Source organism: Neophocaena asiaeorientalis, unplaced genomic scaffold (genome assembly GCF_003031525.2).
Source record: "Neophocaena asiaeorientalis asiaeorientalis breed wild unplaced genomic scaffold, Neophocaena_asiaeorientalis_V1.1 scaffold280, whole genome shotgun sequence".
Classification (NCBI taxonomy): Eukaryota; Metazoa; Chordata; class Mammalia; order Artiodactyla; family Phocoenidae; genus Neophocaena; species Neophocaena asiaeorientalis.
Genome location: NW_020185321.1, coordinates 8,197,688 through 8,224,183, shown reverse-complemented (window position 1 = coordinate 8,224,183; position 26,496 = coordinate 8,197,688). Strand labels below are relative to the sequence as shown.

The 26,496-nt window shown below is 44.9% G+C and overlaps 1 protein-coding gene across 4 annotated transcripts in view; it reads right to left on the bottom strand.

Moving 5' to 3' along the window:
* GPR160 (G protein-coupled receptor 160) overlaps positions 1-16,906 on the bottom strand; it is a 42,805-nt gene extending 25,899 nt beyond the window's left edge. For 2 of the 4 annotated variants that reach the window (XM_024734070.1, XM_024734068.1), the window contains exon 1: positions 4,024-4,201. The gene's annotated coding sequence lies outside the window, so the exon portion shown is untranslated. Of the gene's footprint in view, positions 1-3,183; positions 3,325-4,023; positions 4,202-16,844 lie in introns of those variants that run through there. The other 2 variants (XM_024734069.1, XM_024734071.1) reach the window with 2 other exon arrangements.
* Positions 16,907-26,496: the final 9,590 nt, after the last annotated feature.

The window sequence follows — 26,496 nt, the reverse complement described above, 5'->3', positions numbered from 1 at the left end:
GTGCAAGTGTGATGGTCCCTGGGCTCAAGGACAGGGACCACGATAGGGAGTGGTGGAGACCAGGGGGAAATGGAGTACACTACCCTTCTCTAGAGAGAAGGCTGCTCCAATACCGCCTTCAGGAATTCTTGGGGGCAGAATATTTGAAACCTCCATTGTCAACATTGGCTCAGCTTTGTTTTTGATTTTCCCAAACTCTGCCCTGGCCTGATAAAACATCCTTGTCGGCTGGATGTAGCACACGGCCCCAGTTTGTAACCAGGGCAGTTGAGTGTGGCAAAAAAGATAGCTTGCCTTGGGCTTCCCTGGTGGCGCAGTGGTTGAGAGTCCACCTGCCGATGCAGGGGACACGGGTTCGTGCCCGGGTCCGGGAGGATCCCACATGCCGCGGAGCGGCTGGGCCCGTGAGCCATGGCCACTGAGCCTGCGCGTCCGGAGCCTGTGCACCGCAACGGGAGAGGCCACAACAGTGAGAGGCCCGCGTACCGGAAAAAAAAAAAAAGAACTCTTGGGTATGGTAGCTCTGCTGTCTGCTAGAGTTTGGACCAGCACAGAGGCTGGAAATAACGTAAACTCTAAGGTCCAACAGATCTGAATTTGAATCCTGGCTCTCTATTTTTACCAGCTGCCAGACCTCAAGTGAACTACGAACCTCTCTTAGCTACAATTTCATCCACAAAATGGGTTGAAAATACCCAATTTAGAGAGCTTTGTGAGAATTAAAAACATGTGTGTGAAGATGACTTGAACTCTTAATGAATGTTAAATTTCCTTCCCCCATATCTCCAAAGAAACCACCTGGCAAGCCTTCGCTTCTCTAGATTTTCAAATTTCTCATCTGCTAAAAACTAAAATAATCCTCCAGCACCGCTGCTGAACTTCACAGGATGGGATGAAGTGATGTAGATGAGAGCTGAGTGCTTACAAATTAGAAGAGGATTATTGAGTGGATTGCCAACACCCTTTCCTCTCGTTTCTAGGCCAACAAAGCAGTATGTAGTTTGCTTTTCTAATGTGTTTATACCCTTCCATAACATGATGCGGGAGAAGATGGTGTCACATTTGTGGTAATTCCTTAATATGGCGATTAACAATAAACTCCCCAGAGTCCGCCCAAATCTACCGTCCTCTCACAGAGGAGAGCATACGCGAGGTCACTGCCTGTTCACTTAAGAACCTGGCAAGTTTCTTTTCTCTCTCCATGTTCTTGTCTCAGAGAACTGAGGTCAAAAATAAAGTCACTTAACAGTTGCCTATTTCTTTGACTCACACAAAGAAAACTGTCACAAGCCAAACAATTTCACTTAAGTACCATCACGAATTCACGAGGATATTTCCCAACAGTAAGGGGATTTTGGTTGGTTCTCTCATTTTCCCATGCACTACGAGGAAACTGGGACATGCTCTGGCATTTCCTCAACTGAATCTGACTTCAAGCATCTTTACAACCTCTTTTATTCTAGTGAATCTACACGGGCAAGGTCTAGGCTGAGGGGATTCATCTAACACTTCAACTTTCAGCTATCACTGATATCATTTACTTGCGTTGTTTTCTCTTAAAAGCAAGGAGGCATTAAAATCAGTTCCACGATATCTACTAAGAAATGTGGGTTTATCTTGCGGGACTATATGCCTCCCTTTCCTCCCTCTATTGAACTTTAATAGCTCCCTCATAAGATCATCACTTTTCCAAATTATTCATCAGGCATGATAGAATGAGTAGGAATTATATGGTAAATCCAGAGGGGGCAAAAATAAGCAAGTTGGATGAATATATAGATAACTTCCCATGTCCCTCCTCTTGAAAGCAAGGTTCTTGGAAAAGAATACACAGAAATTTCAGGAGCCAGTTCTTTGCTAAATATTTACACTGCATGATACCTGAAGCAAACAAGGTAAGGACAGGAAACAGGCCACACACACACAGATAAGATCTCTCTCGGGTAATAAGTAGAGCTCCACTCACCTTGTGATTCATTTTCATAATGTTGACTTTGTACTGATGTATACAATGCTTCCAAAAGTGTACACAAAACCTAAGTGTGTACGGGAGTGTTCACTACTCTGAGCTCTGTTTTTTGATGAGCGTAACTTAGAAAGGATTTGGGCAGTTCAGAAAAATTGCTAACACATTTTATACAACCTGTCCATTTGGAGACAACTCAACCCCTATGCTCGCTAATACCCTTTGTATAAAAAAAAAGCTGACCCAGCATCCACCTGCATCAACTTGATCCTCTCAGCTTTGTCACACTCAGCAAATGCTCTGTGCCTTCGCAACAAAATAAAGCGGCACCCCTGGGAGGGAGAAAAAGACTTGTTATGAGTCTGGAGAGGCAGCCTTTATACCCAGCTAGCAAAGAGTGAGGATCTGTGGAAGGCTTTGAATCTAGAACCACTAGCGTTACCTTCCAAATCTACCTTCTGCAAAAAACCTCCACAAGTGGGGTTACGTTGAAAGGAAAATGCCAAACATACAAAAGCAGAGTCAAGAGTACAAGGCAGTCCGTACCCCCATACCGTTCATCCATCTTCAACTATTAACAATTCATGGCCAATCTCCCTTCACGTTGTTCCCCCTCACTTCTCCACTAGCAGCCCTCCCCAAAACTGGCTTATTTTGAAGCAAATCCTCAACCTATATTTCAAGTTTAGAATGTATTTCTAACAGATAAGCGTTTAAAAACAACCCTAATCATGATACCGTTACCAAAAGTAACTAAACAAAACTAATATTCTTAATACTAAACAACAGCCAGTACAAATTTCCTCAATTGGCACAATTTTTTAAAAAACTATTTTCATCAAATCAGGACCCAACCAAGGTTTACACATAGCATTGATGCCTTCTGTCTCTCAGTCTTTAAACCACAGGTTCCCTCCATCCCTATGATTCTCATAGCAGCCAGGCTGATCCTCACCTGCAATTCCCAACAATTCTATTCTAGAGATACCACAAAGAAACTCCAGTCTTAGGGGCTATCAAGAAAAAACGTGTATGTTAATTAGTCGTTTCATAGTTAAAGAAGTTTAAAAGTAACCTGAAAAGCACAAACGAAATTGATCTGACCTGAAGCCATGAACAATTCTGAGATCCAAACACTCACTCAAGTGTCCTTTGCAATTCTGGTCTGTGGTGGATTTATCTCCGGGGTTTGAACGACCCCCCGCCCCGGCCCTTACCCGAGTTATTTGCACAAGCAAAGCAATGGGGCGAAGCAAGTGCGTTTCCTCCCAGCTGGACCTTCCTCCGCAAGCCGGGTCCTCGCGGTCGCTTCCGGAATGCGGGGGGCGGGGGACCCCGCTGCCACCTCCCGAGACCACCTGCCCAGGTGAGAAGAGGAGTTTCACTGAGCCAACAAATTCCGGAGGGCGGTCCCAAGTTATTTAGAGAGAATTTTGAGCCATCCAGGCTGGGCACAGAGAAACCACCCGTAACGCCACGGTCTCAGAGAACAACCAACCTGAAAAGCTCCAGGGCTTAATCCCAATGCCCGGCGCTCGCGGGGGCACCGTCCCCAACGCCCGAGGGCCAAGAGAGGGGACGCAAAGTCCGCCCCAACGAATACACGAGCATGTGTGCCCGTGACTATATGCCCACCTGTGTGTTCCAGGAAGGAAAGTTGCACACACTGATGTTTTACAATGTTTAATAGCCCTGGAAAGGGGTTGCGAGCTGGATGTGAGTATACACCCAACCTAGGCCACCGGTTACATCCCTGCACCCCACCCCCGGGTCCAAACACGGGGAGGACCCGTGGCGCGAAGGCTACGATCACCCCCCAGCCGGAGCGCGGCGTCCTCGGCTTTCAGTCCAGGGCCACCACCCACTCCAGGATCTCTTAAGTAATAAAGAACTCCAGCCCCTGAATCCCCGGGAGTGAAATTCCTCTCCCTCCCCGACGCGCAGAGCACAGCCAGGGAAGCGGGGAGCGGCGCGGTGCCGTCCGCCTCCCCACCCCGGAGCCCCGGGTGAGGAGGGAAGCAGCTGCGAGACGCCAGGCGCGAGTCCCCGCAACTCACCCGAGGCGCGGCGGCTCCCGGCTCCCGGCTCTCGCTCCGCGTCCGCGGCGCTGGGCGCCCGACCAGACCCGCGGCGAGGTCGCCGCCCGGGCACCTGCCGCGCCCGGCCCCAGGTAACGGGGTACAGGCCGGGGCTGAGAGCACGGCCCCGGGGGACCCGCAGCAACCCCGCAACGGCCCCGCGCGCTGCTACCAGGAAGTGCGGATGCAATCCTTTGAGCGCGCACGCCCCGTCGCGACCCCAGCAGGAGACTAGCCGGAGGGCGCCGCCTGCGGGCGGGGCGGCGAGAGGTGTCCAGGCCGCCACCCAGGCGCGCGGGAGAGGAGCCTGGGTCGGGGCTGGCACAGGGGATTCCCCGAGGGTGTAGGGTGGAAGATGAGACTCCCCCTTTTGCGTGCCGGGCCTTCAGATACTCCCACCTCCAGCCCTGCCCAAGGATCTCCCATCTCCTCAGCAGGGTCGGCAGGGGGCCATTGCAGTTTCCTCCAGATGAGGGTATACATAGGGTGACAGAACCTGATATAAACAACCACCTGTAATGCACTATGAATTCACATTTAAAATAAAAATCCGCAAATTGCATATTTGGAAATAGCACACTTATACTGCATTGCCTTTCTTTGTGTCAACATTACTAATTTGTTATATTCAACAAATATTTGTTGAGCACCTACGACTTGCCAATCATTTAAACATTTAAAACATAGCGCAGGGAATTCCCTGGAAGTCCAGTGGTTAGGACTCTGCGCTTCTACTACAAGGGCCACAGGTTCGATCCCTGGTCGGGTAAATAAGTGCCGCATGCCCAGTGGCGCGGCCAGAAACAAGAAACAAGAAAAGAAAAACCCAGCACAGTTTCCTCCTCCTCCTTTTCCTGAAGAGCCTTCAATAAGTGGAGTGGGCTGGCCCTTTCTTAACCTCCCAGAAAGCTTGAGTGGTCTTGCAAGGAACTTAGCAACGGCCCGCCCAAAGGTGCAGTAAGAACTGAACCGTGATAGAAATAAGTGTGGGCTGCTAGAGGGCCTGAGAAGCGGCTTGACCCAACCTGGGGGGGGTCAGAGAGGAATTTCTGGAGAAGGGGACATGTGTGCTGAGTCCTGAAGGACTACAGGATTCACCAGGATGTGAAGTGTTTCAGCCAAGACTCCACTGTGAGCAAAGCCAGAAGCCAGAACTGGCCAGAGAGTGCATGTTCTGACAGAGGAATAGCAAGTGAGTCAGTAGAGCTGAGAAGAAGAGGATGTGAACTGAGTTAGAGCAGGGGGTGTGGGGACCAGATCATGCTCCTATCACAACTAACAGCTGCTGACATGTATACACTGATGTGTATTAAATGGATGACTAATGAGAACCTGCTGTATAAAAAATAACAACAGCGGCCGTCTATGGAGTGTATAGCATAAAACAGGAACTGGACATGCATCACGTCAAACTGTGTGGTCGGGTTATTACTCCCCTTTAAAGAAGAGGAAAACGAGGAATAGGAATGTGAGGTGTCTTGCTACTGACAGGGCTGGGGGGAGGTGACTCTCAAGAGCTAGCCTGCACTTTTCATGGCTCTTTCCAGGCCAATCCAGGAGGCTGAATTATCTTCAAATGTTCTCAGCATCCTCAAGTATCCCCAGGTGCCCACTGCCGTCTCTCCATTCCAAAGCCTGTGTCAGCAACTGCCCTCAGACCCGCACCTGCCTAGAACAGATGACAGAGTATACGGCTGTGCACACCAGACTCTTTCCCAAGGGGTACTCGGTTTCAGGGGCTGGTGGAGGGACTGTAGAAGAGCCCTTTCTTGTTCCCTAACAGCCATTCTCTCCTTCTCCCATAATAATAGAATTGAAGCTGAGCCCAAGCCTGCTTAGAACAAAGACTACATTTCCCTTCCTCTCTTGCAGCAAAATATCAACACATCAACAGTGGTGCCCAGAGCCCCTAGAATCCATTTGATCCAGCAGTACTTCTGAAGCAGCTGTTTCCTCCCCAACATCTTTGATCTGTCAGATATTTTTCATGGGGCAGACACTGCTTACTGTCTCCTCAATAACCAATCCCCCTTCTTCCCTTTGAAGAGAACTCAGATTTTGTTCCATGAGGCGATGGGTCGGGCTGAAATGCTCACCTTCCCAGAAGTCTTTGCGGGGCAGTCACATGGCTCGACTGCTGAGGTGGAGGGGGAAGCTGCCTAGAGAGTCCTGAGAAGGTTTTTGCTTTCCTGAAGCGGACACCACCGCTTTTCTCCTTCTGTTTTATTCTGGCTGTGAGGTTGCTGTGAGCTTGGAGGGTGAGCAACCATTTTATGACCACAGGACAGCACACAAGAGAAAAGGAGGAAAAGCACCTACTGCAGACTGCTGAGCTCCAGACTTTTTATTACATGAGAAAAATAATCCCCTTACTTTTTTTTTAATATAAATTTATTTTTGGCTGCATTGTGTCTTCGTTGCTGCACGCGGGCTTTCTCTAGTTGTGGTGAGCGGGGGCTACTCTTCGTTGTGGTGCGCGGCCTTCTCATTGTGGTGGCTTCTCTTGTTGCGGAGCACGGGCTCTAGGCTCATGGGCTTCAGTAGTTGTGTGGTCTGGGCTTCAGTAGTTGTGGCATGCGGGCTCTAGAGCACAGGCTCAGTAGTTGTGGTGCTCAGGCTTACTTGCTTCGCGGCATGTGCGATCTTCCCAGACCAGGGATCAAGCCCTTTACCCCTGCATTGGCAGGTGGATTCTTAACCACTGTGCCACCAGGGAAGTCCCCCCTTACTTGTTTAAAGCACTCTTGGTTAAGGCTTGTTGCAAGCAATTGAATGCAATCCTAATGGATACACTATTCTTTCCCAAGAAAAGCCTCAAAAATCAATCCACCAACTCTACCTAATACAGTGTGATAGCAGAAAGAGGGTGGGATTGGCATGAGACAATCTATGAGTTTCAGCTCTTCCATTTATTTAGCTAATGACCTTGGGCAATTTTGTGAAATTAGATTACGTGTTGTAAAATTAGAAATTGTCATCAAAATACAAGGCATAGTGCTTCCTGGCATATGGTGAGTAATTAATAAATGATCAGTTTAGAGCCTCCACCAAATGGATGTCTGGCCAATATGTAGATTCAGAATCATATATCCACTTACCAGTTTCACCCCTTAGACAAATCTTTTGTCTGTTCCACACTTAGATGCTTTGTAATAGCAAAGTCAATCTTAAAGTTTCAGTAAAAACCAGCCCTTGCCAAGCGTCTTGTTTCCTCATCTCCTAGACAATATACACTCTACCAAAAATTTTTAAAAGGAAAAGAATAGAAGCATAGACTTTGTAGTGACCAGCCATGAATTACTGGTACACTAGTTCAGCAGGTACACATGCATATTTCTGTTTGACTCTCTTTTTTTAAATAAGAAACTCTAATTTCAATGCTTTGAGGTTTGTATTTTTAATTACCAAGCAAGATGTTTTAATGGTCCAAAAAATATGCTTTTGTTGAAACTACAACATATCCCTTTATGCTGAAATTGAATAACGTTAAAAATTACTATCATTCACTTTGGCTTTTAATTTTTTAAAAAATTTATTTATTTTTGGCCGCGTTGAGTCTTTTGTTGCTGCGCGTGGGCTTTCTCTAGTTGCAGCGAGTGGGAGCTACTCTTCGTTGCCGTGCTTGGGCTTCTCATTTGGTGGCTTCTCTTGTTGCGGAGCACAGGCTCCAGGCACCCGGGCTTCAGCAGTTGTGGCTCGTGGGCTCCAGAGCTCAGGCTCAGTAGTTGTGGTGCACGGGCCCAGTTGCTCCGCGGCACGTGGGATCCTCCCGGACCAGGGATCGAACCCGTGTCCCCTGCACTGGCAGGTTGACTTCTAACCACTGCGCCACCAGGGAAGCCCTTGGCTTTTAACTTTAAAAATAATACATTCTTTCAATCACTACAGAAGTTTTTAAGTTTAAAAAAAAAAGGACTGTAATTTATTTAACCTGCCTTCTATTAATGGACATTTAGGTTACCTCTAGTTTATCTCAGTTACAAATGACATTGCCTCGAACATCTTTGACCCTACACTTTTGCCCATTTGTGTAATCTGACCACATCTCCCCACTTCACAGCTTGCTCCCCAGGTCCAAGCCCCTATCCATCTCTTGACTGGATTGTTGGAATAGCCTCCTGAATGGTTCCCGTTTTTGTCCTTGTCCTCCTTCAACCCCTCTGCAATGCAGCAGCTGGAATTGGAATAGTTTTTTTTTTTTTTTTTTTTTGGCTGTGCTGCACGACTTGCGGGATCTTAGTTCCCCGACCAGGGATTGACCCACAGCAGTGAAAGCACAGAGTCCTAACCACAGGGCCGCCAGGGAATTCCCTGGAATAGTCATTTTAGAATGTAAGTCAGATATTGTCCCTCTCTGGTCAAAACTTTCCAGTGGCTTCCCTCTCATTCAGAGTCAAAGTCAAGGTCCTTCATATACCCTGAGAAAACCATAATTCAAAAAGTCATGTAGCAAAATGTTCATTGCAGCTCTATTTACAATAGCCAGGAGATGGAAACAACGTAAGTGCCCATCATCGGATGAATGGATAAAGAAGATGTGGCACATATATACAATGGAATAGTACTCAGCCATAAAAAGAAACGAAACTGAGTTATCTGTAGTGAGGTGGATGGACCTAGAGTCTGTCATACAGAGTGAAGTAAGTCAGAAGGAGACAAACAAACACCGTATGCTAACACATATATATGGAATCTAAAAAAAAAGAAAGAAAAAAAAATGGTCAGAAGAACCTAGGGGCTAGACGGGAATAAAGATGCAAACCTACTAGAGAATGGACTTGAGGATACAGGGAGGGGAAGGGTGAGCTGTGACAAAGTGAGAGAGTGGCATGGACATATATACACTACCAAACATAAGGTAGATAGCTAGTGGGAAGCAGCCGCATAGCACAGGGAGATCAGCTCCGTGCTTTGTGACCCCCTAGAGGGGTGGGATAGGGAGGGTGAGAGGGAAGGAGATGCAAGAGATATGGGGACATATGTATTTATAACTGATTCACTTTGTTATAAAGCAGAATCTAACACACCATTGTAAAGCAATTATACTCCAATAAAGATGTTAAAAAAAACCCAAAAAACAAAGTCCTTACAATGGCCTATAGAGCTACACTGTCGGCCCCCATTGCCGTTACTTTTCTGTACCATCCCCTTCCATACTCCCCTCTCTGCTACAGCCAGATGAGGAGCTTCCTTGGTGGTTTGTTTGTTTTTCTATTTTAATATGCCAGGTAGACTTCTGCCTCAGGGCCTTTACACTTGCTATCTCTTTTGGGAACTCTCTTCTTCCAAATAACACATGACTTAATCCTTCACCTTTTTCAAGTCTTTACTTATTTTTGTTTTTAATAGTTAGCAATTATGGAGAGGTTAACATGGCGAGGCATCTGGTCCTAAGTGTTTTGCATGTATTACTTCATTTAATCATTACAACCACCCTAAATTTTACGATCCCCATTTTATAGATGAGGAACTTGAGGCACAGAGAGATGAAAGAATTTGTTCAAGACCCACAGCTTGTAAAGAACAGAACTAGGATTTGAGTATTCAAAGCCACTACATTTTACCACACTTGTAGTAAACGGAGAACCTCTCAGGAGCTGCTAACATCCTTTCTGCTCAAGAATCTTGCTCAAGACCTGAAGAGCCATGTTTCTTCATATCCTGGGTTTTGGAGGTTGTAGTTATTTCCTTGCTTATATAGATGAAGTTGTCTAAGCTTTTTATTGTTGTTTTCTCTCGTTCATTTCAGTATATTTCCTGGAGAAGCCCAGCATTACACACTGTACTTCAACTTTACCAGAAATCTTTAATTGCATGATTTGCAAGAAAATTGCAAAGTAGCTACTGACTCCCCTACCCTGGGCCTTGTCCAATTCAGTAACCACTAGTTACTTATGACTACGAATTAAGTCCTTAAAATATTCGTAGTCCAAATTGAGATATGCTGGAACTATAAAATACACATTGCATCTCAAAGACTTAGCACAAAAGAAAGAATGTAAAATATCTGGATAAGAATTGTTTATATTGATAATCGTGTTGGAATGATAATATTTTATACATACTAGGTTAAATGAAATATAATATTAAAATTAATTTCATTTGTTTCTTCTTTTTACAATGTGGCTACTAAAAAATGTAAAATTAATACATGTGGTTCACATTGTATTTCGATTGGGCAGTGCTGCTCTAGGGTTTCCTTTCCTGCAGCTATGGTTTAGGCAAGCAGGGGGAGGGCAATATATACGCACAAAAAAGTGATGTAATTATACTGGCAGAGAACTTGCTGAGAGGGAAACAAAAGGCAAAGGTAGTATGCTCAAGACGCAGGACAGAACCATCACATTCCCTTGTCCAAACTTTCCTCACGTGGGCATTATTTCTTGCCTGTGCAAATGCCACCTATAGTCCATGCCAGTCCTCCTGTCTTTTCTGTGGTCAAACCACACAGCCTGTTCTTCTTTCTGGTTCCTGTGTCCCCAGGGATCTTGCTGACCAAGTCATATTTATTTATTCTATTGATTCCATATATTCTTTACCAACAGACCACAACATTCAAAATATTCCCAAACATGTTAGCTTCAAAATAAAACCGGGGTGGGGGAGAGGAGGGGGTAGAATTCGATGGCAATATAAATGAAACAGATAGGCTATGAGCTGATCATTCTGGAAGCAAGGAGATGGGTACCTGGGGGTTTGTTACAGTATTTGGTCTACTTTGGTATATGACTGAAATTTTCCTTAATAAAAAGTTTAAAACGAATTCCCAAATATGCATAATTAATACAAAATCTCTTTTCATGGTTCAGGGTCCACACATGTAATTTACCCTAACAATTTCTCCCTTTTAAAATGTAATAAATTTCCTTTTGGTCAGAACCCATCTGCAAGAGGTAAGCAGACAAGATACGGTGTACAATGAAGAAAACAATGCAGAGCTTTCAGTTTGGCTGAGAAGACAGGCTAAGTTCATGGCAGGCAGTAGCTTCACAACTTGAAAGTTTCCTGTTTATATTTTTTATTGGAAAGCTTTGGTACAAAGTCCAAATTCAGTGGCTAGTGCCTTGGGTCCACAGGAACCTGGCCTTATCAGTAACAGGTTTTTCAACAGCTGCTGTTTTCCCATGAAAGTGTGCCCACATCTCTTCTGAAACCAGGACGTCAAGTGGAAAGCACTGATGAATTGGAAAGTGTTCTTTATTGTATGTTTCCTGCAGTACCACTCAGCCCCAGCATAGAGTGTAGAGGTACTCCCTCTGAAGTTAGATTCCCCGGTTTCAAATCCTGGGTGACTAAGGGTTGCCTACGTTTTTAATGCCTTGGTGGTTTTTAAGGTAAATCTGTAAAATGGGAATAATAAGGCATATCTCAAAGGGTGTTGTAAGGATTAAATGAAATCATGTGTGAAATATGCTTTATACCATACCTGGCCCAAAGGAAGGACCCAGTAAATGGTAGCTGTTGTTTTTACAGCAAACTCCTGTTTATTCTTAGCTGTTTGACACTTTACAAATTGTCTAACTAATTAAATATTCTGGTTCCTATATATAAAACATGAGCAATTACCAATTTTTAAATAGTTAAACGACTGTCTTTTCCACTAGACTCAGCTCTCTGAGGGTAGGACCCATGTATTATTCAGTTTGAACCCTCAGTGTCTAGCATAATGGAGCTCATAATCTTGGAAAGACATCACCTTGAATATAACAAAATACACTTACAATTTAAGGTCTAAGCATTGCTCTTACTGTTATAAAATGTTTAGGACACTGGTTTATAAGCAATTTATAACATGAAGTGGATGTGGCTTTTGTGTGTACCTTTCTTGGGGACCTCATTCAACAAATATTTATTAAGTGCCTCCTGTAAGGAAGAGATCGTGTGCCGGGTGCCTCATTAAGGAAGAAGGCAGACACAACTCTTATGCCCGGAATTTATTTTTAACAGGGGAGACACCTTTGCATGACCACTTACAAAATTACATATATATAATTGGAGGAGAAGCACAGGGGACTGAGAGAGCAGACGAGGGGGCACTGAGCCTTAGCGTGGGGACCTCTTGAGAAGTGATGTGCAGGGTGATGGCAGAGCAGGAGTAGCTGAAGCTGAGCAAAGAGGGTGAAAGAGGATAAAAAATGGGCTTTCTGGGCCCTGAATACAGTCCAGCCTGAAGGCCTCAGGCTCGTAAGGAGACAACATAAAATGCTAGAGGAACTGAGAGAGGCTGGTATGACTGGGTCTGGGGAGGGGGAATAGCAAATTGTGATCTGTATTTGGAGGAGTCAGCAGGGAACAGGACATGGCAGTTCACTGGAAGATTTAGAATTTCATTCTGAATGCATGAAAAGATCCTCCCTAAAAGCTATGACTTCTGGAATTCGCTTCAAATAACCCAAGAACATTGGAGAAAGTAGGTGGGGTACATACGAAATGAAACTGGCCATTCATTGATTTGTTGAAACTGTGTGATGAGTATGTGGAAGCTTATTATACTCTATTTTTGTGAATATTTAAATTTTTCTATAATTAAAAAGAAAAAACAGAAATCCCTCCAGCTACAATAAAGAGAAAGGATTAAGAACAGATGTGGGGAGGGAGGAAAGATGGCGGAAGAGTAAGACGCAGAGATCACCTTCCTCCCCACATATACATCAGAAATACATCTACACGTGGAACAACTCCTATAGAACATCCACTGAGCGCTGGCAGAAGGCCTCAGACCTCCCAAAAGGCAAGAAACTCCCCACGTACCTGGGGAGGGCAAAAGAAAAAAGAATAAACAGAGACAAAAGAATAGGGACGGGACCTGCACCAGTGGGAGGGCGCTGTGAAGGAGGAAAGGTTCCCACACACTAGAAGCCCCTTCGCGGGCGGAGACTGCGGGTGGCGGAGGGGGGAAGCTTCGGAGCTGCGGAGGAGAGCGCAGCAACAGGGGTGCGGAGGGCAAAGCAGAGAGATTCCCACACAGAGGATCGGTGCTGACCGGCACTCACCAGCCCGAGGGGCTTGTCTGCTCACCTGCCGGGGCGGGCGGGGCTGCGAGCTGAGGCTCGGGCTTCGGTCTGGGCGCAGGGAGAGGACTGGCAGCGTGAACACAGCCTGCAGGGGGTTGGTGCACCACGGCTAGCCGGGACGGAGTCCGGGAAAAAGTCTGGAGCTGCCGAAGAGGCAAGAGACTTTTTCTTCCCTCTTTGTTTCCTGGTACGCGAGGAGAAGGGATTAAGAGCGCTGCTTAAAGGAGCTCCAGAGACGGGCGCGAGCCGCGGCTAAAAGCACGGACCCCAGAGATGGGAATGAGACGCTAAGGCTGCTGCTGCCGCCACCAAGAGGCATGTGTGCGAGCACAGGTCACTCTCCACACCACCCTCCCGGGGAGCCTGTGCAGCCCGCCACTGTCAGGGTCACGGGATCCAGGGGCAACTTCCCCAGGAGAACGCAAGGCGCGCCTCAGGCTGGTGCAACGTCACGCGGGCCTCTGCTGCTGCAGGCCCGCCCCACACTCCGTGCCCCTCCCTCCCCCCTGGCCTGAGTGAGCCAGAGCCCCCTAATCAGCAGCTCCTTTAATCCCGTCTTGTCTGAGCGAAGAACAGACACCCTCTGGCCACTTACACGCAGAGGCGGGGCCAAATCCAAAGCTGAGTCCCGGGAGCTGTGCGAACAAAGAAGAGAAAGGGAAATTTCTCACAGCAGAATCTGGAGCAGCGGATTAAATCTCCACAATCAACTTGATGTACCCTGCATCTGTGGAATACCTGAATTGAAAACAAATCATCCCAAATTGAGGGGTGGACTTTGAGACCAAGATTTATTATTTTTTTCCCCTTTTCCTCTTTTTGTGAGTGTGTATGTGTATGCTTCTGTGTGAGATTTTGTCTGTATAGCTTTGCTTTCACCATTTGTCCTGGGGTTCTACCCGTCCGTTTTTTTTTTGTTTACTTTAAAAAAATTTTTTTTTCTTAATAATTATTTTTTTATTTTAATAACTTTATTTTATTTTACCTTACTTTATATTCTTTTCTTTTATCCTCCTTCTTTCTTTCTACTTTTTCTCCCTTTTATTCTGAGCCGTGTGGATGAAAGGCTCTTGGTGCAGCAGTCAGGAGTCAATAAAAAAAAAAAAAAAGAACAGATGTGAGGAGACCTGACTTTGCTATAGACCAGGTGAAAAAGAAGACAGTCTTGAACTAAGGTGGTAACAGTAGGATTTGAGGGAAGTGAATAGATTCTAGTGATAATCGAGAACTGTAATAGATGGAGTTTGGTAATTGATTAGATGTGAGGGAGGGAGAGTGGGAGCTATCATGAATGGGTCCTTGTTTTCTGCTCTGATTAATTAGGTAGAGAAGCTCTCCTGAGGATGAGTGACCTGCAAAGGGAAGATTCTGGTAGAGTCTTAATATTTCCTCCCATTAACTCCATCTACCTCCTCAAGGTTTAATGTAATTCAACAAATATTTGCTGCATTCCACGTGTTAGGCACTATACTAGGAGGTGTGGAGTGGGGTAAAGAGGAATATGCAATTATAAAAACAATAAGCTACGATTAACTGAGTATCTGTGATGAGAGAGGCATTTTACACACATATCCCATAATCCTCACAGCATCCCTGCAAAGCAGATATTATTAGGCCCATTGTACAGATGAGGAAACTGAGGTCTGGAGAGCTTATATAACTTGCCCAAGTTCGCAGCAGGAGTGAGATGGAAGTCAAGTCAACTTTTTTGGCTCCAAAGCCTGCGGTCTTTCCACTACATAACACTGCCTCATGGGGGTGCTGAAAAGGCAGGTGGAGACGTTCCAAAGACAATTCTATCCACATCACAGTTGTTTTTCTCAGACTTGTACAGTTTCATGATTCAAAGGGATTACAATGCTAATATGCTGTCTGGAAATGAGTGTGTGAAAATTCTGAGATAGATCAAACCAGTTCATCACCTCCATCATAATGAATCCACAGTGATCTCTTAATCAAGTTCAACTATCTTTTCCCAGATGATATCTTTAGCCCTTTGAATCCAATTGCTGGAATCATGTTCCAGAGTTTTATGTGTTTCTTCCCTGGGGAACGGGACCATTATTGTTTCAAGATGAGCAGCACGCAAGATATCTAGTACTTTCTCTTCCCTGCTGTGACTTCAGAGACTGTACAAAATGTTTGTCAAATGTTCCTATGCCTGCACTTATTTATTTTTTAAGTCTAGGCAATTATTTAGGCAGTAAAATATATGCAAAAGTTAAGTTTGTTTCAGTGACATAAGGCAAAATGTGGGGGCTTTTTTCCTCTTAACTTTTTTTATTATGGAAAGTTTTAAGCAGGCCAAAAAATAGAAGATTATAATGAACCCCCATGTTCCCGGCACGCAGCTTCAACAATGATTAACTCACAGCCACGCTTGTTTAATCTGTACCCACCCACTTCCTCCCACATGCTTGTTCAGAAGCAAATCCCTGACTTGGTATCATTTCATCTGTAGATGATTCAGTATGTACCTTTAAGAGATAAGAACTCTTTGGGGGCTGACTGTTTTGTCGAGCATTTCCTGAGACTGGTTTGTGGGAACATTTGCCAAGAAAGGGCTCAGATGTTTTCCAGAAAGCTGCACTGGGAGAGGTGGGGAGCGAGGTCAGAGGAGATGGCTGGTGGGCAGGGAGGCTTTGGGTGAATGTGGGAGCAGCCAGGGAAGCACCAGGGCCCACTCAGGGAGAGTCAGTTCTTCAGCTCTCAGCCTCCACTCTTCATTGTTAGCTCTCTCCGTGTTTGGTGAATTTACTGATGTTTCTTCCTGAGTCTTAGTTAGTGTTTTAATGACCCCCATGGGAGAAACTCAGCAGAGGTGGCAATTCAGTGACTGCCTTTTGAAGTACCTGTCTCATCTGCATTGTCCTTTCAGTATGGCCAGCTCGCTTTAATGGGACCAGTAATAAGGCTCTCCAGGAAAGCCGACTGTAGACTCCCTGAGGGTAGAGTCTGGATACACAGTTTTCTCCCCATAATACCTGGCAGACTGTTTAGCACATAGTAAGTGCACAGAAAATGGTTGTCCAATAAAGGAAGGGAGGAAGGAAGGCCTGAACAACTAACTGAAAGAATGCCGAAGTTTTAGAAGTGGCTAAAGGTGACAGTAAACCAAGCAGCAAGGAAAAAAAAAGAAAATCTATGGAGAGTGTGGTAGGCAGAATCATGGCCCCCTCAAAGGTGTCCACATTCCAATCCCCGGAACCTGGGAATACGTTGCCTTATTCAGCAAGAGGGACTGTGTATACGTGAAAGGTTAAGGATCTCAAGGTGGGGAGATTATCTTGGATTATCTGAGTGGGCCCCATGTAATCACCAGGGTCCTTAAAAGGAAAGAAGAAGGCACGAGGGTCAGAGGAGACGTGACAACGGAAGCAGAAGTTGGAGTGAGGTGAGTACTGGCTTTGAAGATGGAGGAGACAGGCAGCCTCTGGAAGCTGGAAAAGACAAGGAAACAGATGCTTCCCCAGAACCTCCAGAAAACAGCCCTTCTGACCCCTTGATTTTAGCCCCCATGGCCCATGTCAGACTTCTGACCTCCAGAACTCTGACCTGTTTAGAATATGTTCCTAAGGCAATCCTGTTTTCTCTACATTAAAAACATATTCTGAATCTGCCCCATTTCCCGTCCCCACGCTGCCCCCTAATGCACACCACCCTCCTCTCCTGTGCTACAGCCTCCTGACGGCAGTCCACTGTCCACAGAGCTGCTGGGGTGAGGATGAGGGCTTGCCACCAGCGCATAGACTCATCTGCACCTGGCCTCACCCATACCATGCTCACCTCCCTCACAGTGCCGCATTCTGAGCAGAGTTCCTTCCTGCCTGCAGGCCTTGGCGCCGCTGGTCCCCTGTCTGGAGCCATTTCCCAGGATCTTTGCGTGACTGGACCCGATCAGGTGTCTATTTAAATGTCACTTCCTCCAAGGGACCTTCCGGAAGCCTGATCTGAAGTTCTGGCCTCACCCTCCTCCTGCTCTCTGTGCGATCTTAATTTCTTCAAGCACACTTTGCTCTCTAAAATTATTATTTGTATGCTTGTTTACTGTTTATTTCACCTCACCGAAAGATAGGCTTCTAAGGGCCTGGGAGCCTTGTCTGTCTTGTACTCGCTGTACCCACAGTTCTTGGAATTGCCTGTCTCATTTGTATTTATCAGCGATTTATATTTACTGAACAATGGACAGATGGATGGATGGATGGATGGATAGAGGATTGGCTAGTAGGGCTGAAGGTGGACCAGAGATTAAGATCCTCATGTGACTGGGTAGCCTTTTGAGGGTACCTGATGAGCAAGGAATTCATCATGCACACAACACCTGGGTGGACATTGGTAGAGTGTTGGATGCGTCCCTGCCAGTGCCACTCACCTCACCTTCCAGTCCAACCGAGCAGGTGCCTGGTGTCCCCTTCCTGTAAAAAGAAGGAGATGGTTTATGAAACAGAGTCTGTTGGTGACAGTTGACTGAACCGGAGCGGAGGAGGCTCCAAGGGGTGGAGCAGTGACAGCTGGAGCCAAGCAGAAGGGCAGCCAGGGCAAGACAACGTGACATCAGGAGAGTGACGACAGGGGCAGGAACTATGGCAGGAAGGGTGACAGCTGCATAGCAAGGAAGGGATGGGTATAGAGCGTAGGTGGTCCCTGTAGTTTTGTGAGCTAGGACTGCTTAATCAGGAGGGTTGTGATCTCCTATTGCTTGGAGGAGAGTGTGACTTAAAAACAACAAATCTGGGCTTCCCTGGTGGCGCAGTGGTTGAGAGTCTGCCTGCCGATGCAGGGGACACGGGTTCGTGCCCCGGTCCGGGAGGATCCCACATGCCGCGGAGCGGCTGGGCCCGTGAGCCATGGCCGCTGAGCCTGCGCGTCCGCAGCCTGTGCCCCGCAACGGGAGAGGCCACAACAGTGAGAGGCCCGCGTACCGCAAAAACAAACAAAAAACAAAAAACAAATCCTTCAATGTGGGACATGTTGTAAGCCAGCTTGTCTTCTATCTGAACATCCGAAGTCTTAGAGGTGACCATGTGTTTTTTCCCCCAAAGACAGGAAGTTACTATTTCAGAGTGACAGACACAGCTGTTTGAATTTTCTGCAGCAATTAAAGACACCGGCTTGAGACAACACCGGTTCAACCCAAGTCACCTCCAGGATACTTGCTTTTGCTGGCAGCAACCCTGGAGGAATCATCTCTCTGGCTTACAAGAAACCAGTTTACTTGAGATCTGAGCTACTATCCAAAACTGCACTAAGGCGGCTAATGCAGGCCAGCTACGCTAAGGATTCCTGCAGCTAGGCAGCTCTTCAGACATTGATCCTGTCATTTTGGAGAAGTCTCATAGCTGGTGCTCTCAGACCTCCACCTGAGTTGAGCAGCAGGGCCTGTGGATGATCAGTCATTTCCTTATTAATTAGGTACTTCCTATGTGCTCAGGACTGTGCTAGATGCTTTGGGTAGAAGTATAGTGAAAAAAGCATTAGAATGGGAGTTGCGTAACCTGGGTACTATCCCTCTGGCTCCCCCATTAGCTAGTAGCACGACCTTTGGGAAATCCATTTAACCTGTCTGTGCAAATGTTTCTTCATGTGTAAAATGAGAGAAGCAGACTCTGCCCCTTTAAAATCTCCTCCAGTTCTTCAATTCTAGATTCTAAGAAGTAGAAAGATCATATCTAGAGATTTTAATTGAATATCCACTAAGTGCAAGAGACTGTGAAAATGTTAGGTTCCTCAAATTCCTTGGTTAAAACAGTAGGTAATATTGTTTGGGAGGTTATAACATAAAAGGGACTTCCAAATTATGTGACTTAATTAACAAAATGTTCTACCCGGAAGAGTCTTGACACAGGACTTAGGTGTTGTGTCATTCTAGGACCCCTGCTGAAGTGAAGCAGAGGGCTGAGAGTCCCCACAGCTGTCCTGCCCATGTCTTGGAAGTCATATCTCATGGATAATTCAGTCTTAAATCTCTGGATTCATTTAAAAAAAAATCAATAACCAGCTCAAGTTGAGTTAAGCAAGAAGGTGAAATACTTTGGCATATGGCACTGAAATGTCAAAGGATTGGCAGGGTCTGGCATAGTTTGATCCAGGAATTCAGTGATGTCCCCAGGACTTGGCTTCTCTCTATCTCTCTTGTCTGCTCCTCTCCATGCTGGCGTCATTTTCAGGCTCCATGTGTTGGCAAGATGGTGCCAGGAGCTCCAGCCTCAGCCGATCTGCACTAATAGCTACCACACAGGTCCTGGAATTCACTCTGGTTAGACTGAGTCGGGAATGACTTAAAATAAGAAGTGACATTTGAGCTGGAACTTAAATGAACTGTGAGAACTTATGAGTCATTGGTGGGACAGAGGAAACAGTCCAGGCAAAGGCAGAAGACTATATGAAAGCTTGGTGTGTTTAGGGAAATCCAAAACTCCAGTTCGTCAGAAGCATGTGTGGTGGGCCTTAGGGGAAGTGAACAGTGACGTGCCCAATTTTTACCCAGAATTTTAGGCAGCATCCATACCCAATTCCTTTCCTTCTAATCTACCTACATCACTTGAATTATTTTTATGAGCTGAAAATGTCACCAAATAAACTACAAAAGCTTGACTGAAAAAGACTGCCACCCCCAGGGTTAACAAGTTGTATTAAGTTTTTAGGAAAAGTAGGCAATGAGTTCACATTTCCAGTCCAAGCCCTTGGTCCTTTTTGAAAGGGAGAGTGTCATTGGAAGTTTCCACACTGTTGGACCTGGGAGTGATATTTGCCTTTAAACCTACTAAGGCCCTGATTGGTTTTCTGTCTTGGCTTTGGGTCCCCTGGAAGCAGGCCCTGAGATAAGGACTTGAGTGTATGTAGTTCATTGGGCAGTGATCTCAGGAAACACCAACTGGGGAGTAGGAAAGACCAAGGAAGGTGCTATGAGTTGAATTGTATTTCCCCAAAATTCGTATGTTGAAGTCCTAAACCCCACCCCCATACCTCAAAATGCGACCTTATTTGGAAATAGGATAGTGTACATGTAATTAGTTAAGTTAGGATGAGGTCATATGAGGTAGAGTGGGCCCTAATCCAGTATAACTGATGTCGTTATCAAAAGGCGAAATTTGGACGTAGACATGCACACAGGTAGAACACCATGTGAACATGAAAGCAGAGACTGGGGTGATGCTTCTACAAGCCAAGGAACACCAGAGATTTCATGCAAACCACCAGATAATAGGTTAAAGGGATGGAACTGATTTTTTTTTTTTCTTACAGCCTTCAGAAGGAACCAACACTGCTGACATTTTGATCTTGGACTTCTAGCCTCCAGACTGTGAGACAATACATTTCTGTTGTTTAATCCACCCAGTCTGTGGAACTTTATTATGGCAGTCCTAGCAGACTAATACAGAAGGGAAGGTGTCAATAAAGGATGTGTTATCAGGCAAGTTACCAGTGTGACCAAATGGAGAAAGTACTCTGCAGACAGTGTAGAGCTCAAAATTATCCTGCCAGATACAACTCAACAATAAAAGGACAACCCAATTTAAAAATGGGCAAGGATAGATATTTCTCCAAAAAATACATGCAAATGGCCAGTAAAGTACAAGAAAAGATGTTTAACATCTGTCTTAGTCTGTTCCAGCTGCTATGACAGAATACTATGGCTTAAATAACAGATATTTATTTTTCACAGGTCTAGAGGCTAGAAGACCAAGATCAGGGTACCAGCATGATCAGGTTCTTGGAGACGACCCTATTCCTGGTTTACAGATGACTGTCTTCTTGTATCTCATATGGAGGAGAGAGAGGGGGCTAGCTCTCTTCCTCTTCTAATAAGGACATTAATCCCATCATGGGACCCCACCCTTATGACCTAATTACCTCCCAAAGTCCCCACATCCAAATACGATCATATTAAGGCTTCAATATATGGATTCTGGGGAACACAAACATTCAGTCCATAGCAACATCATTAGTCATTAAGGAAATGCAAATCAAAACAGCAACAAGATACCACTTCACACCCACTAGGATGGCTAATGATAAAAAACATGGCATCAGCCGTTCCGCTGCATGTGGGATCCTCCCGGACCGGGGCACGAACCCGTGTCCCCTGCATCGGCAGGCGGACTCTCAACCACTGCGCCACCAGGGAAGCCCCAAAAATTTATTCTTAAGAAAAAAATATGGCAATAACAAGTGTTAGGATATAGAGAAATTGGAATCCTCATACACTGCTGGTGAAAATTTTAGTGCAGCTGCTTTGGAAAACAGTTTACCAGTTTCTCAAAAAGTTAAACAGAGTTATCATATGACCCAGCCATTCCACTCCTAGGTATTTACCCAAGAGAATCAAAAATATATGTCCACACAAAAGCACGAATGCTTATAGCAGCATTATTCATAATAGCCAAAAGTGAAAACAACCCAAATGTCCATCAATTGATAAATGGATAAACAAAATGTGGTATATTCATAAAATGGAATATTATTGAGCAATAAAATGAATGAAATACTAGTATGTGCTCAACATGAATGAATCTTGAAAAAACGTTAAGTGAAAGAAGCCAGGCGCAAAAGGCTTCATACTGTATGATTCCATTTATATGAAATCCCCCCAAAGACAAATCCATAGAGGCCAAAAGTAGATTAGTGATTGCTAGGGGCTGGAGAGAGGATGGGATGAGGAGTGAGTGCTACTGGGTACTGAGTTTCTTTTTGGAGTGATGAAAATGTTCTGGAATTAAATAGGAGTAATGGTTGCACAACCGTACAATTATACTAAAAACTACTAAATTGTACACTTTAAAATATGAGTTTTGGGGCTTCCCTGGTGGCGCAGTGGTTAAGAATCTGCCTGCCAATGCAGGAGACACAGGTTAGAGACCTGGTCCCTGAAAATCCCACATGCCGCAGAGCAACTAAGACGGCGAGCCGCAACTACTGAGCCTGCGTGCCACAATACTGAAACCCGTGCGCCTAGAGCCCGAGCTCCGCAACAAGAGAAGCCACCGCAATGAGAAGCCTGTGCACCGCAACAAAGAGTAGCCCCCGCTCGCCACAACTAGAGAAAAGCCCGCGCTCAGCAACAAAGACCCAACGCATGCAAAAATAAATAAATATTTAAAAGAAGTATGAGTTTTATGATGTGTAATTTATATCTTGATTTAAAAAAATGAGAGATAAGATCTTTAAAAATACTGTCCTGCCTGAGGGAGGAGGGAGCTGGAATATTTATCTACCTGCTCCCAGCAGTCATTGGTTGAAGTCTGCTCCTGGGATGTATTTAACTCCTTGGAACTTGTGGCCTGATTCATATGTGGACTCCAGGGGCCAGAGAGAGCCTGTGCAAGAGTTGCCACTATGGAAGTTGGGCCTAAATATTTTTAGGAACTATCCATTCTGAAAGTGTGGAGAGTCCTCTATGGGCTCATGGGCCAATGCTACTTGCCTTCCAGGGTTATACAGTATTGACTCCTTCCTGCTCTGTCCTCACACAAGTCAAAAGTAGTCCCTCAACTTGGAAGATGAAGTGTTATGTCGTGAGGGCTTTCCATGAAGTATTTACGATTTAATTCATTTTGAGATTATCCACAGTCGTTTTAGCTGCAAACAATGGAAACCAACCCAGGCTAGGATGGCTATACAGCAGTAAAAACAGATGGACAGCAACAAGTGTTAAGGAGGTCATGGAAGGTTGGAACCCTCATTTATAAAAGAAGATGAAGTGATTGTTAAAGTCTGAGTGGCTCTGAGACTTACTGGAAAAGCTGGAGGATAAGGCTCAAGCACTGAGCTGCAGCCAGAGAAGCCACGCGTCAGAGCCAGGGCCAGAGTCACGGAATTTCGCTTTGTTTCCAAGGCACACACTTTCAGCAGGTCAAGCTTGAAATGGTTAAGATCACACAGCAATTTCTAGATGAAGGCGGGATTAGACAGGATTTTGAGTCCAGGGCTCCCTGAATCCAAAGTCCCTCATTCTTCCTTCTGCAAGTTTGCAATTTCTTCATCAGTAAAAGGACTGATGATGGCAGAAAGGTAGCCGTGAATAATGATGCCACCGGGACTTGGGCAGTGTCCCTATGTGCCAGATGCAATTTAAATGGCATTGTTATTAAATGCAGCCACAATCTGCACTCATACATGTGTCTCAAACAACTAATTGCTGAAGGTGCCTGGCAGTTTTGTTTGCTGGCTGCAACTGGTCCATCCTGAGCAGGTAAATGATTTACACCCCAGAGACAATGTCCTCAGGGCTTTTGACCCTCCTCCATTTTGTGTAAATCTCCAGCTTGGATTTTCTGGTCCTATTCTGTCTGCCTCCATTTCTAAAGCCCTTCCTTCATCCTTTTTTTTTTTTTTAAACCCACATGATTCTGTGTGTCATCAAACCCTCTTTATTTTCAGTCATGTTTCTCCAAGGCCTTTAAATGCTAAGCTGCACTGGAACAGAAGCTCTCATACCTATTGGTCTCTAGAGTCCTTAAATACTCTTTTCACAATATTGAGGATGCTAAAAAGCTTTTTTTTTTGTTTGTTTTTGTTTTTGCGGTACGCAGGACTCTCACTGCTGTGGCCTCTTCCGTTGCGGGGCGCAGGCTCCGGACGCGCAGGCTCAGTGGCCATGGCCCACGGGCCCAGCCGCTCCGCGGCATGTGGGATCTTCCCAGACCGGGGCACAAACCCGCGTACCCTGCATCGGCAGGCGGACTCTCAACCACTGCGCCACCAGGGAAGCCCTAAAAAGCTTTTTTTGTGGATTATTTCTGTCAATATTTTACTGCATTATAAATTTAAAAAACAAAAATTTTTTAAATAGTTATTAATTAATTTAAAAATAACGATGAAAGAGATTACAGGTTAACATAAAATGTTATCATGAAAAATATATTTTTCAAAACAAAAAATTTGTGAGGAGTGACTATTTTACATTTTAAACAAACCTCTTGAATGTCTGGGTTAATAGAAGAAAGCTTGGTTCTTATATCTGCCTCTGCATTTATTCTGTTGCCATATCACACTGGAAAACTCCACTATACACTGTGAGAGAACGGGCATGAAAAGGCAATAATTTCTTACTTAGCATTATTATGAAAATAATTTGACTTTGCAGATCTCCTGGAAGGGGACAACCAGGAACTCCCCTGGACCATACGTTGAGAACTGCTGCCATTTTTGGAGCTCATCATTCCTTTGTGTAGATCCATACTTCCACCTGGCATCTTTTCATCCCATGTGAATAATAACTTCCTTTTACATTTCTTGCAATGTGGGTTTATTGGTAATGAATCCTTTCAACTTTTTGTATATTTGAAAAAGTGTATTTTGTCTTAGTTTTTGAAAAATATTTTCACTGGGGTAGTACAATTCTAAGTTGACAGTGTTTTAATTCAGTATTTTAAAGATGTTGCCCTACTGTCTTTTCACTAGCATTGTTTCTTTTTCTTTTTTTTTTTTTTTTTGGTAACGCGGGCCTCTCACAGTTGTGGCCTCCCCCGTTGCGGAGCACAGGCTCTGGACGCGCAGGCTCAGCGGCCATGGCTCACGGGCCTAGCCGCTCCGCGGCATGTGGGATCTTCCCACACCTGGGCACGAACCCGTGCCCCTGCATCGACAGGCGTACTCTCAACCACTGCACCACCAGGGAAGCCCCTCTTTTTTTTAATTAAGGTATATTTGACACGTATCATTACATTAGTTTCAGGTGTACAAAATAATGATTTGATATTTGTATATATTGTGAAATGATCACTACAATAAGTCTAGTTAATGTCCATCATCATACATAGCCACATTTTTTTTTCTTGTGATAAGAACTTTTAAGATCTACTCACTTAGCATCTTAAAAGTTGAGGTTGTTCCACAGCTTGCTAGTGCTCAGTTCTTTTTAAAAAATTATTTTAAAATAAGTATAGTCTCATGGGAAGTTGCAAAAACATACATAGAGTTCCTTGTACTCTTCTTCAGTTTCTCCCACTGGTATAACTGTAGAGCAGTATCAAATCCCAGAAAGTAACATTGGTACAATTCTGTTAATTTACCAATTATCTGTATCTGTTAAAATACAGATAAGGTTTCGTTTTCACCTTTTTTTTTTTTTTGCGGTACGCGGGCCTCTCACTGTCGTGGCCTCTCCCGTTGTGGAGCACAGGCTCCGGACGCGCAGGCTCAGCGGCCACGGCTCACGGGCCCAGCCGCTCCGCGGCATGTGGGATCTTCCCAGACCGGGGCACGAACCCGTGTCCCCTGCATCGGCAGGCGGACTCTCAACAACTGCGCCACCAGGGAAGCCCCGTTTTCACCATTTTTAACATACATTCATTTGTGTTTGTGTGTATAGTTCTATGTATTTTATCTTATGCATAGATTCATGTAACCACCACCACAATAAAGATGTAAAACTGTTTCATCACCACAAAAGAACTCCCTTGTGCTACCCTTTTATATTCAACCACCATCCCTGTCTCCTGGTAACCATTAAACCATTCTCCATTTCTGTAGTTTTGCATTTTGAGAATATCACATAAATGGAATCATTATGTAGATAACATTTTCAAATTTACCAGCGAAACCATCTGAACCTGGAATTTTCTTTGTGAGAAGGTTTTAAAATACAAATTTAGTTTTAAAAAATGGATATAACAGTACTCAGGTTATCTATTTCTTCTTTTTTTTAAAACAGATCTTTATTGCAGTATAATTGCTTCAAAATACCATTTAGTTTCTGCTGCACGACAAAGTGAATCAGCCATATGCACACACATGTCGCCATATCCCCTCCCTCTGGAGCCTCCCTCCCATCCTCCCTATCCCACCCCTCTAGGTCATCGCAAAGCACCCAGCCGATCTCCCTGTGCTATGCTGCTGCTTCCCACCAGCCAACTATTTCACATTGGGTAGTGTATATATATGTCAATGCTACTCTCACTTCACCCCAGCTTTGCCCTCCCACCCCATGTCATCATGTCCATTCTCTGTGCCTACCTCTTTATTCCTGCCCTGCAACTAGGTTCATCAATACCATTTTTTTGTTGTTGTTACATTCCATATATATACGGTAGCATACGGTATTTGTTTTTCTCTTTCTGACTTACTTCACTCTGCATGACAGACTCTAGGTCCATCCACCTCACTACAAATAACTCAACTTCGTTTCTTTTTATGGCTGAGTAATATTCCATTGTGTATATGTGCCACATCTTCTTTATCCATTCATCTGTTGATGGACACTTAGGTTGCTTCCATGTCCTGGCTATTGTAGTGTAGTCATTTTTCACAATATTGATATTTCCAATCCAAGAACATGGTATATTTCTCCATCTGTTTATGTCATCTTTGATTTCTTTCATCAGTGTTTTATAGTTTTCTGAGTACAATCTTTCGCCTCCTTAGGCAGGTTAATTCCTAAGTATTTTATTCTTTTTGTTGCAATGGTAAATGGGAGTGTTTCCTTAATTTCTTTTTC